The 14,298-nt window shown below is 39.9% G+C and overlaps 1 pseudogene across 1 annotated transcript; it reads left to right on the forward strand.

Moving 5' to 3' along the window:
- The first annotated feature begins 4,057 nt into the window (after window positions 1–4,057).
- Window positions 4,058–14,204, forward strand: LOC110053662 (uncharacterized; annotated as a pseudogene). The gene is made up of 2 exons (XR_016205322.1): window positions 4,058–4,145; window positions 7,506–14,204. The product of XR_016205322.1 is annotated as an uncharacterized LOC110053662 (transcript).
- Window positions 14,205–14,298: the final 94 nt, after the last annotated feature.

The raw sequence follows: 14,298 nt of genomic DNA on the forward strand, positions 1-14,298 counted from the left end.
TATTGTTATTTGAGGTAATCGCTAAGAGAGGGTAGATAACATTGACTTGTGGCCTGCAGTCCGAGGGTTTCATCCATCGGAAATCCATGCAAAAATTCAAGAGTCCCCAAACACGGTTTAGTGAAGCTGCAACACTAATATTGTGAACAGGTGTTGCTATGAACTAATAGTGTACATGTATGAATCGAGCGTGTGATTCCCCCAGACAGACTAGTGCAATGATGATCTGGGCATCAAAGTTCAAACTTTAATTTGGCTTGGGATTAAAAACAACTTTTGAATAAGTAATTCATGGCCAAAGAGCACAAGGAGAAAGGAAAACCTTTTTCATTTCCTAACCTACCTTAAAATTCCGAAAATAAGCCCCGGGGCTAATATTTTTCAAAGGCTGTTTTTGGGGGGCTTATTTTTGGAGGGGCCTATATTCGGAGGGGTTTTTATGCGGAGGGAAATTTGCGTTACAAAATCGGCTATAGGCTTATACTTGGAGGGAAATTTGTGTTTCAAAATCGATTAGGCTAGCTTACTTGAAAGTAAATTTGTGTCAGTGATTTTCACGACGTTTTTACTGAAACTCGCTGTGAGGACATGGAGCTTTCTAAGACTCAGCCAAGCAAACTTAAAACACAACCGCAAATTACTTTATTACTTCCTTGCAAGTACTTTGTCTATTGACGGAAGAAATCCAAGCCAAGAGTGAATAGTGAACTATGCAAACAGCAATAAACCGTGACACTTTGACCTCGATCATTTGGCACACGTAACAGTGCTTTGGCAAATAAACAAAATTGTGTTACTGTACCCATTTTACTTTGTTTTATTTCCTATTTGAGGACAATTTCCAAGTTTAAGCCCCCGGGTGCTTATATTTGGAGGAGCGATTTATCGGAGGGTTTTTTGTATTACGAGTTTGGGGAGTTTATATTTGGAGGGGCTTATTCATGGAGGGGCTTATTTTCGGAATTTTACGGTACTTATCTTATCCCTGACTGGTCCAATTTTGTGAATGTCAGAGGTGGCTTCAAATGACAGTCAAGGCTCGAAGGAAACAATTACATTTGTGTCACTTGTAGACACGCAATGCAACCAATTGGCCATCTATCACCACTGTCTTCTTCCCAGCTGAGCTAATTCCCTCAAATTTGCATCTAAGGTATATGCGCCATTCTGGAATATCGTCCAGATGCAACATGGAAACACGTTGACTTTCAAGGGGAACCTTAAGGGGACACCATAATTTATTTTAAACGTTACTAACTACTTATTAACCAAGAGTGAGGTCTTTTCGGGAAAATCTCAGACCGAGACCTTGCCGTAATGACCGAGCGACAGCGAAGTCAATACGGCAAGGCCGAGGTTTGAGATTTTTCCGAAAAGACCGAACGTTCGAGGTTAATAAGTAGTTTATTATATGGCTTATTGCTTGGTTTTTGCTGGTCCGTAATCGGCCGGTGTGCATCACGGTACGGGAGAATAACGCCCTAGTATTAGCCAATCAGAGCGCGCGTTATATCGGCAACAAACGCACGTCATATAATAAAATTATGAGTAATCAACAGTCTGGAAATAAGAGTCTTTCCAAGGGACAGATTTCAATGAAATTTTTGCGACAGAGTCAAAATGGGGGCTTCATGCTTTTTGAGATTGACTTAACGTGAAGTTGATTTATTCAAGTTTGAACAAAATCGCTGACCATAGATTGTGCTCTGTTCATGGTTAACAATCAACATCAACTTTATTCATAACACTATTATAAGGCTTGAAAATGTTGATATAATAAAACAGCGCGAACAGACATCTTGCGTGGACCTTATGTTCATTGAATCGTTTTCTTTTTTGATTTGGTTGCCAATTAGCGCTATGTAAATTTATTATTATTATTATTATTATTATTATTATTATTATTATTATTAATTAGCCAAAGACCGGGCCTTCCTTCTTGATGGGTTTAACTTTTATCAAGAGACCATGATTTCGATCATGGTTTCTTGCTTTTATTTTACACTGCCGAGGGTAGTTTTATTTATTATTTAATTGATGCTACGAAAATTTCTTAGGAGTATGAACGAGATTACACATTAGAAGAAAATACACACACTCTTAAATTTTGAAGACACGTCTCGGATACTTCGTATCCATCATCAGTTTGAGGATGTTTACAAGTGTCAAAGACTAAATATACAAAAGGCGATAGAAAGTTACAATAGTAAAAATAACGTAGCTAATTACAAACAATATGTAAAAAGGTTACGTAATACCTGAGGTATATTATTAATTTTAAATTATTACTTTTATTATCATATTTTCCTGTTACATACCGCCATTTTCTTACAGGTGACAAGCGGTCCTTATCTCTAGTCTCACTTTGACGTTGCGAACGCAACAGTATAAACAAATGCAAGGCGAATTGATTTTAACTCTTTTACTTCCTATCTTTTAAGTCAGGCGTATCTTGGTTGTTAAAGCTTGCATTGAATGACTTTGGATTTGTCGTCATGTCTTTAATCTTTAATCTCTATTTATTCATGATGAAAATTCAGAGGCGGCGGTATGCCGAGGGCATAGCTGTACTCGTATTTTCCAAAATGTCTTTTGCGTTGTTCGTTTTCACAAACAAATTCCTTGCGATATCGGCGGTGTTCAATGTGCTCCCAATAGAGTTATGACAATGCAGGAGGAGGCAGTTGTTTAGATGATCCTTCTTCATGGTGCTTCTAAGCCTTCCGCAGTGCAGAACATGTACGTTCGAGGAAGTCGCCGATGCCACAAGTAATGTGAAATACAATCTAAACAGTTATTGGATCTCTCCAAGTAGCGCTTTGGTGAAAGGAGTTTTGCTTAGAACTTCACAAATTGTTCTTATATTTGTAACCTGACGTACTTCGGGCAGCTCAGCTTTAACTGCATTGAGGTGAAGCTGCTGACCAAGCTTGCCACAGTCTATATCAGTTTCAAAGCAAGACCTTTGCATCAAAACGTAGGGAGGTTGTGGCCCTCAAATTTTCGTTTTGGGGAGTACAGCACCCCTCCCTCTGCCCCCCTTGCCCCGCCGCCTATGAAATTCATCAGTCTGGGCCGGGTTGTTCAAAGCCCGATTAGGCAAGCCCAAGATTGGCGAGAATTTTGATTTAAGCTTTGTAAATTTTCTGGTTATATTGTTTGTACTTCAGTTTTGAGCTTGACTGGTCTTGAAACACTCGAAACATAAGAAGTGACAAAACATTTTTATACAAGAATAATTAATACTTTGTTCGGCTTTCGAGCAACCCGGCCTGATGATTTACAAATACAATGAATATGTTTATATCTAAACTAAAACTAATCTTATCATTACAATTCATTAAGTATATAATTAAAAGAATGTTGATATAATGAATATCTGCTATACACATGGTATGTTTGATTACTCAAGATCAAGGCAATGTTGAGGGACGATACACGATCCTATAGTTACTGTTACTGCTGCTGCTGACCGCAGCTTTTAACACTCAGGTAGCTCAAATAGAGACAAAGGAGTACCTCAGCCTTTGCTCTTCAGACCCAAAATCCTGAACAATTACATCTCAACGTTCTGATAAAAAAGGACCAGAAGTATTGGTTGGGATTAACGTTGAATAATGGTAAGGGTTTTTTTCCCCCTAAAATCAGCAAACCCTGAACCCAACGAGTGGCGCTTAATCACCATTCACAATTCGATTTCCCGGTATTGGTTTCCGTTGTGTCGCTAAACAAAAGGTTGAAGGAGTAAAACAATACCGTAATATATAAAAAATAAATAATACAACCAAAAAAGCCTCAAACTGTACAATAAGTGTTATTAGAATAAGGAACTACTGTACATCTTTCATTTCAAGGGTGATGCTCTTTCACTTAAAGGGTATTAAATGTGGCTTTCGGTTCTTTTTTATAATTTATTTAAAATATACGTTGTGGTTATGTCTGATGTTACGACTATGAATGTACGTTAATAATAGAGATTGTTGATCTGAAAGTCACGAAAGTAAGTCACGAACGTTGTCGACAACTAGCCACAAAGAAGACTGGACACTAGCGTATCAAAATATGCCGATCTAAGCACTTTTATTTCCGCTTTTCACCGTGAAAGCTCCTTTTTGCCAGCGAGGATTGTGAGGCATACACACGGCGTAAGTACATGTTGTAATAGAATATTTTTGTCTTGAAGTACTTCCATCGATTTTCTTCGCTACTTGAGCGGTGGCATTCGGTAATCAATATTAATTAACTACCATGATTTAGAAATTCAGTCACTCTATCCGCCATTTATTATTCTACTTTCGTCTTGTCTGCATGCGTTTCGCATCTGACGCGTTCATATCGGAAGACATACAAGCTCGATGAAGCGTCTGGATCAGCATAGCATTATATTATTACATTGTGAAGATTAAGTCTAATGGCGAAAATGGCATGGCACTACGGGTAACTGAGAGTTAATGTAGGATGACGGGTGCCTGGTTTATGGGTTAATTAACCCTTACGATTATTAAAATCTAACCACTGTCGAGTCAGTGATATTTAGGCTAACCTGGCGCACGCTATTTTGGCTAACTGGAGCGCTATTTGGGCTCAACGCAGAACCATTTCGCCATTTCACCATTTCGTGTTTTCCGCTGTGACCCGATCAGTTGATACAGTAACACGGAATGAATTGGTGTCGTTTCACTCTAACGTCCATTCGCCCAGACATGACTGTTAGTTAGGAGTATTGCGTGGGTAGAATTAGCGCTCTCAAAGAGCAAGGAATGAATGCATTATGTTTCAATCTTGGTGTGCAAAGAATGGCGAAGGGACTTTTAGTCTGAACGAGTCGCCTGTCGAGCGAATTGTCTTCTGTGCGAAACGACCTAGTGTGTCCATTTATTTAACAAGTAGAATACTCCTGATACTCGCTCTCACGCAGGTCTGCCCACGAGTCTTGGAACGTAAAAATGTCTGGGACGTTCAAAGCTACCTAATATATTAAAACTGCGAAGGATTTTAAGAAAGTCTGGGTTTTAAATTACGGTCGTTTCACCCGGAAGGCGATTCACCTGACGCCGCATACAATCGATTTTCGATTTACTGCCTAGTACATTAAGATAGTGAGACTGGGGATGAATTTCGGCGAAGGAAATCAATGAAATCTCTCAACCATGTTGCAGTCAAAACACTCACTAAATCATCAACAGTTCTGCACAAAAATTGAATTATTGAATTCATTCTTACAAAATTTGATTTCAGAACTCGTTTCTTAGTACTTCGTTCTTCAAATGAAGAGTTGAAAATTCAAACAAATCGTTTGCATATCAAGTGGTGAAATACGACACTTCTGCAATTTCAAATAGCGTAACGCTCAAATAACGCTGTGGCCTCCTCTGTTGACGCTCTTTGGGCTGGTCACGCAAACTTTCTTTCTTTGTGGTGAAGGAAGATTGGGTGACAAACCTAAAGAGCTTCTGCTTAGGAGGCTAATAACGTAGTGACAGAGTTTAATTTCATGATCCCTATTTAAACTTTCGTACAATATTTCTTCATATAGGGAACAGACAGAAAATGCCAATGGAGAGCAATGAAATCCCTCTCTACTAGGCTCTGTAGGTTAATTTTAGGTGGCGCTAAAAAATTTTTATCTGTTCGGTTATTCTAGGGGAACTTAAGTATTCTCGAATCTATTAGGGCTTTTTTGTCCATTTCCCGAAAACCTTAGGTCTCATTGCCTTTCCGAAAATGATAGCTGACCTTTTTTCGGTACCCAAAACGACATTTTTAACAATCCGAAAACAACAGACATAAGAAAATCAGAGGGGATTAAAGGCCTTCCGAACAGATAATTTACCGAAACGATCCGTTGGGTGCCCCTGATGCATATCAATACTGAATTTCCCAAAGACATTTTACTGTGAGTTTGTTTTTTCAAGCTGCTTGTAGTCAGGTCAACTCTCGGTGCGGCCAATTATAGTTGGGTGAATCACCTGTCAGACGAAATTCCACTTTGGTGAAATTATCGACCTTATTTTTCACTCAGATGTTCCTCAGTGTTGAGAAACTGTCATGTTACGTTGTAACAGTAACCCAGAAATCTATAAATACCTACTTTTGGCGCTATCCTGTTAGCTTTTAGGGCATTTTAAGTTGGAATCAAAGCGGCCATGAGCCATTCAACTTGGAAAAAGGGATCGTCTGGAAGCAGTGGCAGTTTTGGTGTTTTAATCTGCAGGTCATATATCATTTATATATCGAGCTAGTAACATAAACAAGACGAGTCCGAGGATTGTTAACATTGAAAACCAAGTTGTAGTTTATTACAATGCAAGAGGATTATTACAGTAGTTTGGTTCTATTAATTTAGAGCCATAGTCTTGTAGTAAGATCAAAACAAGTGGACAATCCACTTGTTTTGATCTAACTATAGGTGTATGAACAAGCAATGACATAACATGATGTATCGAGCTAGAAAGGCAATAAATGAAGTTAAAGCCCACTGGCATTGTTAAGAAACAGGAGCCCATGACTGTAAGAAATAATGCAAAATGCAAAACAGTAGGAGATTACTCAAGGAGATGTGACACCGTTTAAAACATATACAGGAACGGTCATCCTTGTCCGAGAAGTTACCACAAAGAAAGTAACGCTTTTATGCGATCATCAGCGCTTAGTGAGGCCCTTACTTAGCCAAGTTAGTCTGACTGGGTGCGTGACCAAGTAGTAGAATCTCTGTACAGCAGGTTCTCATTTTCTTTCCTATTTTAAGCGTAAAACCAGGACGTACACGTTAATTATAAACTCCCTTTAAGTGAAAACAAAAGTTAAGTAAAACTGTGTTACGTATTTTGTCAACTTTTTGACTGAATTCACGAATGAGCTGATCTACACTTCTCAAAAATCAGCAAATGTGTGGCAATCCACGCCCGCCCAACATTTCATCTGGCCTTAAAACCCAATATAAAAACATCACTTAATCACAAAACATGATGACAAGTCCAAATTCTTCATGTAACGCAAAAAATGAACGAAGCCCTGGAAGGATCAGGTGAATCTCTCATCCATACCTACAACTTATATGGATGAATCTAGTTTAATTGAAGAATTGGTATCATCATTTACGGGTGGAATGAATTTGGGCTACACGCAAAACCTCGTTGCCAAAAACTGTCAAGGAAAAATCCAGGCAACGAGTCTGTCACACGAGCAAAGTGAGAGTTAAATATCTTTTAGGGTTTCCTTTCATGATATCAGAGGGATACATCGTCAGCTTTTATATGGGAGCTCTACTTCTGGGCGCTGTTAACCAGGGTCACTTCAGAATGAAGTGTTGCTCGAAATGCCTGATCTTTCTCCCATGTCTGGTTACCTCTAACTAATTCTCTGTTGTAACATCTTGGAAATAAGTGACCAGCTTGTGCTGAATTTCGTTCAAGTGGAAGGAGGAACAGAAAGTGGTTACTTAACAATAATCTAGATTGTGTTTACTTTCACACTAATATTTTATAATTCGTTACATTTTTCAGTCTTCGACAAAGAAAAAGAATGGCCACTGCAAGTTGGGTGGCAGATCTTGACAAAAAGGAACACAAAAACTGGGTGATGGTTGGATGTGCCCTGAACATAGCCAAAAATGGAATTGCACCACTAATCCAAAGGAGGATGGAGGCTTGGTACCAATCCCTTATTTCCAGCCCACCTCTGCAGTCACTTCCTCCATGTACTTGTACACTTAGCCGTTCAAAGTGTGGTAGTTGCGTCACGTGGGAGATGGAACTTAAGCGTCTGCACAAGTCTGGACGACCAAAGATTTGCTGGGATAACAGTGATAGAAATCTATGGGGTTCTCCAACTGGGGCGTGGGAAATTGCCAAAATCTTTATGCCAACCCTTGGAATGCGGAAAACTCATGTCATTCACGCGGGGACCACAGATATCGGTGGCCTGTTGAACCTGTTAGAGTGGTGTCCTGTTATCCACCCTCCAGTATGTCGGACGGTTTTGACTTCGGTGCGGGACCAGTGCAGGAATCACTGGGCACATGATCCAAGGCAAGAACTTCAAGATGCAGATGTCATTACCATGTTTGGCCACCTTGAGAGCCTGCTAAAAGACCCAGTCTTCAGCTCTGACAAAGATGCCCAGGAGTCATTAAAAGATTTGCAAGACTTACAAAGAAACGGTCTGGTAAACGTCCTAGATTCTGAACTCAAGGCTCTTCGTTTACTCCGTCAGTCACTGGTTGCGGATGTGACCAAGAACCGAGATGATTTGGATGTGTTGACAAAGAAGGTGGCTGAAATCAAAGAGCGTGGCGATTTGAGCAGTGAAGAGATTGCCAAGTTAAGACAACAGCTGAATACTGAAGTAGTAAACCTTCAAGAGAAAATATCGACGGTCGTAAACACGGTTGAAGATTTCAATAGGCAACTTAATGAGCGAGATGATCTGCAAGGAGTCTGTGACCCTATCAGTGAGGATGTGGAATATTTGACAAGTGGCCTGCGGGACATTGTTATGGAACTAGCCACTATGAAATCTCGAGTGTCAAACTTAGAGATCAATCTCTCAAGTGTGAAATATGAAGTACAGAGAGTGGCTAACGACGTAGTTACAAACAAAACCGCAATTTCAGGTTTGCAAAAGGATTTCCTGGAAGTCAAAGAAGAAGTACAAACGTTGAAAGCAACACCCTTGCAGGAACATAGCATCGATGACAACGAGGCAATATACACTGCACCAGCAAGGTTGACAGCGTTCACGGGCCGCGATTCAGCCTTGGCATGGTTGGAACAAAATCTAACCCCATGTCATAGTGGTGAAAATTGTCCAGGAACGTCCTGTTGTACTAAGACCATATGTGGGCTTGGAGGATGTGGCAAGACTTCTCTGGCTGTAGAATTTGCTTGGAAATGTAAGAATCGTTTCCCAGGTGGAGTGCTCTGGATCAACGGTGAAAGTGATGAAAACATCCATGAATCAGTTGTAGAGAACCTTGCTCTTCTGAATATTAGTGCCTTGCCAAGTGAGAAAGTCGATGACACCCTAAGTAGCCTTTTGGCTTTACTATCCAAGAAGAAACATCCATGGCTTCTTGTAGTGGACAATGCAGATGAACTGGAAGATCGAACTTGTCCCACAGGAGTGAAGAAGATATGTAAAGGGCCTTGGCAACAAAATGGCAGCGTATCCAAGCATGGACACATACTGCTCACGACAAGGCAACCCGTGAAAGAGACAAAACCTTCTTGAAACTCTCAACTGATGATTGCCTGGAGTTGCAATGTTTCAGTGAAAAAGAGGGAGCATTGTTCCTAATGCAAAGGAACAGCAATAATAAAAAAGCCCTCTACCGGGAAGCAGTAAGTCTAGTGAATGAACTGGGAGCTCTTCCATTAGCTCTCGAACAAGCAGCTGCCTATATATCTGCTCTTCCTATTCAGTGGAGCTTCAAAACTTACCTTGACAAGTACAGAGTTCTTAAACTAAGTCTTTTGGAGCAACAGCCAGCCATGGCACTAAGTACAGAGGCATACAACCTGGCTGATGAATTTTGAACGGGTTGGAGAAAATTTGCCTGCAGCCGCTGCCATGATGCGTTTTGCAGCATTTTTAACAGGGGATATTCCTTTTGAAATCATGAACTCTTTCCTCCCTGAGTTAGAACAAGTGGAATTGAGAGGGGTTGCATGTTCTGAAATTGACATTGCTACCATCCTTAAGGTACTATCTTGTTATTCCCTTATCTCAGTCATCGAGGACAGAAAAGTATTTCTTGTTCATAAACTCGTTCAAGAAGTGGTCAGAGAAAGCCTAACCACAACAATGAGAGAAAAAGTAATAGAGAAAGTGGTGAGAGTTCTTGAATCTGCAGCTGTGAACAAGAGTGACTCTCATTTCATCTTCATTTTCAGAAATTATTTCCGGGTTACATTGATTTGTTGGAAGAAACACAGCAAGGAGTTTGAGAATACCACTAAGGATTTAGAGAATTGCATCAAGGAGTGGGATAATATCAGCAAGGAGTGGGATAATACCAGCAAGGAGTGGGAGAATATCAAAAAGGGGTTGGAGAATGCCATGAAGGAGAGGAAGAATTCCAGCAAGGAGTTGGAGAATGCTCTCAAGCTGATGGAGAATGCCACCAAGGGATTGGAGAACATTATCGAGGGGTTTGGAGAAAACTAGCCAGGAGGAGGAGAATTCTTCCATTTGGAAGACGTTCTACAGTGAAAAGCATCCTAGGCTGAAACACTGTTGTCTCTGTTTGATAGCTGTACTCAGCTTCTTAGGAAATGTGAAACAGGTGACAGAATTCTCAGCACTTTTGAACCAGTGTGAACAGGAAGCACCTATCCAATTCTACCAAAGCATACCTGGTTCTTCCATATATGTGCTTACTCCCAGCATACTAAAGGATTGTGCAAACAAGTTTTATTTTCCAGGCAACTATTAGGATGCACTGAATTTATACACTCAAATGTTGAGCCTGTCACCAAGTGATGCTAAGTTGTTAACAAACAGATCTGCCACCTTCATGAAATTGTTGCAACAACCAAAAAACTCACCCGTAGCGCAAATCATGATGATTGACCTTGCACTACAGGACTGTCAGAGCACAATAACTGCAGATCCCTCCTGGGTGAAAGGCTATTATTGGAAAGCTGTGTCTTGCCAACCTTGGCAAGCGAGGTCCATCACTAGCTGCAGCTGCTGTTGCCCAGAACATAACACTGTTGCCCTCAATAGAGTCCGTTTTTAAAATTGAAACAGAAAGCTAAAGGATGTCTCAATCTTGACCAAGTGGACGAGGCATTGTCGCTGTACAGTGAAGTACTGAATTCATGTCCAAATGATCCACAGATTCTCACATGCAGAGCCTCAATCTACTTGAAGTGTGCAGAGCAAAAGAAAGAAATTCTGTCTGAGTGTGTGTCATTTTTGGAGCTTGCATTGAATGATGCTGAAGTTGCAATGAAAGCTCACCCTGTCTGGTCGCTGGGTGACTTCTTCAAGGCAGTAAGCTTGGCAGAGCTAGACAGAAAACAGCAAGCTCTAGCTGCAGCTGCAATGTTTAAACACTTAGCTCAGGTCAGGACGTCCCTGAAGTTACTCAGTGCTATGGCAATCTTCAAATGCAAGTTGTTCAGAGTTCAGTAGAGCTATGCATTGTTCTTCAACAGGTTAAGAACCCTGGTGGAGATGGAGTGAATCAAGTGGTTTTGGTAAAGGAAGGCGAGTACTTGCTGGAGAGAACTGTTGAAATTCCACAACTGATTGTTGTGGCTGGTCAAGGTAAAGTAAAAATACCACCTTTTGACTTTGCACAAACAGGTCATGTAGAAAATGTCGAAATTTTTGAAAACTGTGACAGTCAGCAGGAGTCTCAAGACCTCATTTCAAATGAAACTCCAGGACAGTCAGAAGTGATATCTCTGGCCACTTCCACAGGTTATGAACACATACAGTGATAGCGAGTGCAAGGTGAATTGATTAACACTTTTACTTCTAAATAATGCAATACATCCTACATTAATCAGTCGTTGGAGCTTGTATTGATCGATTTTGAACCTGTCGTCAGCTGCTTAGCCTGTATGGCAGGTGTCCAAAGGGGAAGGAGAGAAGAAAACTAGAAGCCTGAAAGACTCTCCCAAAGGTTTCCCCCTATCCCTCCCCTTTAATCGCCTGCTACATAGGCTATCAGCTGCAATACACTGTATACTTGTTTTTTACTGTCTTTACTACACTGAGACAGCAAGTGTAGAAAAGCTGATGATAAGATAACCATATGGTCATGTGCTTTTCACAAGAAACTCGCTTACATTGGGTGTGTGAACTCTTTTTGACTCAGTGAGTTTTCGTTGACAAACCTCCACAGTTTTCAAAATTGTGTCTGATCTATTTTTTTGTTGTTGTTGTTGTGTGCAAATGAAGAAACTTGAAGTTGAACATAGGGAAACATAAAAGTCATAAGTCATGTGACAACCATAAAATTATGCAAGTAAACAAGCTGATCAATTCAAAATAAATTAATAAGTAGTAATAATTAGTAGCTGCCAAGAAAAGAATAAGGAACTGCTCGAGCTACATGTATAGCTATTGATGCTGCTTCTCACAGCGTTTAATACCAGTACTCGGGCTGCCCAAATAGAGACATAGGAGTGACATAACCTCTGTGTTTGTGAGATCATATGAAGACTTGAACAATACACCACTTTAGCTTGGGCGGTTTGTTGCCCCCTTTCAGACCATGTGATGTTATTCTTGAGAATTTCTTGCTTTCAAATCGTCAAATAGTCACATATTTATGAAAGAATAATATTTTTAGATGGATAAAAGAGCAATTCACTAGAGAACATCACATGGTCTGTAATGAGAAAACAAACCACCCAAGCTAAACGTTTCCTTTTAGATCGAGTTGTTCTTGTAAAAAAAAAAAGAGTACTTAGTTGGAAATTATAGTGTTATTATTACTATTAAACAAGGTTTGTTGGTAAAAATGTCAGAGTAACCAGGACTGCAGATCATCTTGTCTGGAAACGTTCTCTGATTAAGAATTTGTGAATAGTCGCAGAGCTGTAAGCCTCCTACACAAAGGCTCTTTAGGCTCGTCAAGCAAGGAAGATTGTGTGACGAGGCCAAAGAACATCTTTAGAAATTTGAGCTAGCGATACAACCACCATTATCACACCAACATAATTTATTTTTCCAGAATATAGTTTGGAGAGCAAGTGCTCTTTGATTTGGCAAAAGGTGTTTGAACAAAGTAGAAAACACTGAAAACATCCAAGTCTCTAAAGTTGGTCTTTTGTGACTTATGGACTCTAGTTTAATATAATTTTTTTTATAAATGTTTTCTGGGTTCACACTTTTAGGGTAGCACTTGTTGGGCAGTTTCGTTAGATCATGATGCAGCATGTCTTCTCAAATTCACTTGAACCTCCCTTAAGCAAAGCCTTCCTTTCTTTTGGTCAAGCAGTTGGCAAAATTTTATTGGAACAAAAATTGGCCATTTCCGAGTTGCCTTTTGCCTCTGTGTCAAAACGAGTCTTCGTGTGAAACCATTCACATGGAAATGTTTTCCCTTACAGGTTCATTTCTATGCAAATCAAACTCATTTTCATATGAAAGGTTTTGCACTAGTACTTGTTTTGAAACAGAAGCACAAGGTACGTGTAACTCGGAAATGGCCTTTGGTATTCTTATTTGAGGTGATTGCTAATAGAGGGAAGACAACATTGACTTGTGGCCTGCAGTCATTTCAGAGGCTCACAGCCTGCAATCCAATGTTCTCCGTGATTAATTTTGTTGTATTGTTATTGTTTGGTTTCTTTCGCTAAGGTCAGTGCAGAACAACTGTTGTTATATAAACAATAGTCTCCATATGGCACAGAAATATGTGCAGATATTTGTCCGTGGACATTATCTGTTCCGAGAAACAGTTTTCCGAGAGCATAGCACAAGGAAAACTGTGAGCTTTTATGAAGAGATATTGTCCAAGGACAAATGTGCAAGCATATTTCATTTTTACACCAAATGGAGACTGTCCTTCTAAGATTTTGTGCAACACAGGCAGTTTTGAAAAGTGGAGAATATCACTCAAGATATTCTCCAGATCATAGTTAGTAGAGGGGAATGGTTATGAAGCCTGGCAAACATCAAAGGAGCAAACAAAGATACCCAGATTTATGTTGGAAGGTCCGTGCACAATGTTTTGTTTTGCATTCAAACACTATGCATGAATTTTGTAACCAAAACGTTTTTATTGGTTAGTTCCTCGGTCAGTAGTAAACAACTATTGTGTTTTGAGCATGATCAAGGCCAAAAAAGAGAACAAAAACATAACCATTCCCCTCTATAAACTATGCCCAGATTTAGCCAGGCCATACCGGTATTTAGTCATGTGACGCTTTTAGACCAATCCCATGCAAGTGAAAATATTTGATGGGTTATAAGAACTGACAGCACATCAATCAAGCGTGTGATTACCCAGCCAGACAAGTGCACTAATGATCTGGGCATCAAAGATTTTGAACTTTGATTTGACTTGGGGTAAGAAACAACTTTTGAATAAATAATAATTCTCGGTCAATGAGCACCAATAATTCATGTAAACATGACCCACTTACAGTAGATTAGCTCAGCTATCTGCGGGCATGTTATAATTGTAATTTTAATTTGAAAACAAAATAAAATGGATGTATTAAAAAAAACTGGAAAAGAAAGCGTTTTTCCCTCTCTAACTTTCTTATTGGCCCACTTGGGGAGTGGGCCAATTTTGAGAATGTCAGGAATGCCTTACGTGACAATCAAGGATTG

Source organism: Orbicella faveolata, unplaced genomic scaffold (genome assembly GCF_042242905.1).
Source record: "Orbicella faveolata isolate gen_17 unplaced genomic scaffold, um_ofav_v1 contig_12, whole genome shotgun sequence".
In the NCBI taxonomy this organism is placed as follows: Eukaryota; Metazoa; Cnidaria; class Anthozoa; order Scleractinia; family Merulinidae; genus Orbicella; species Orbicella faveolata.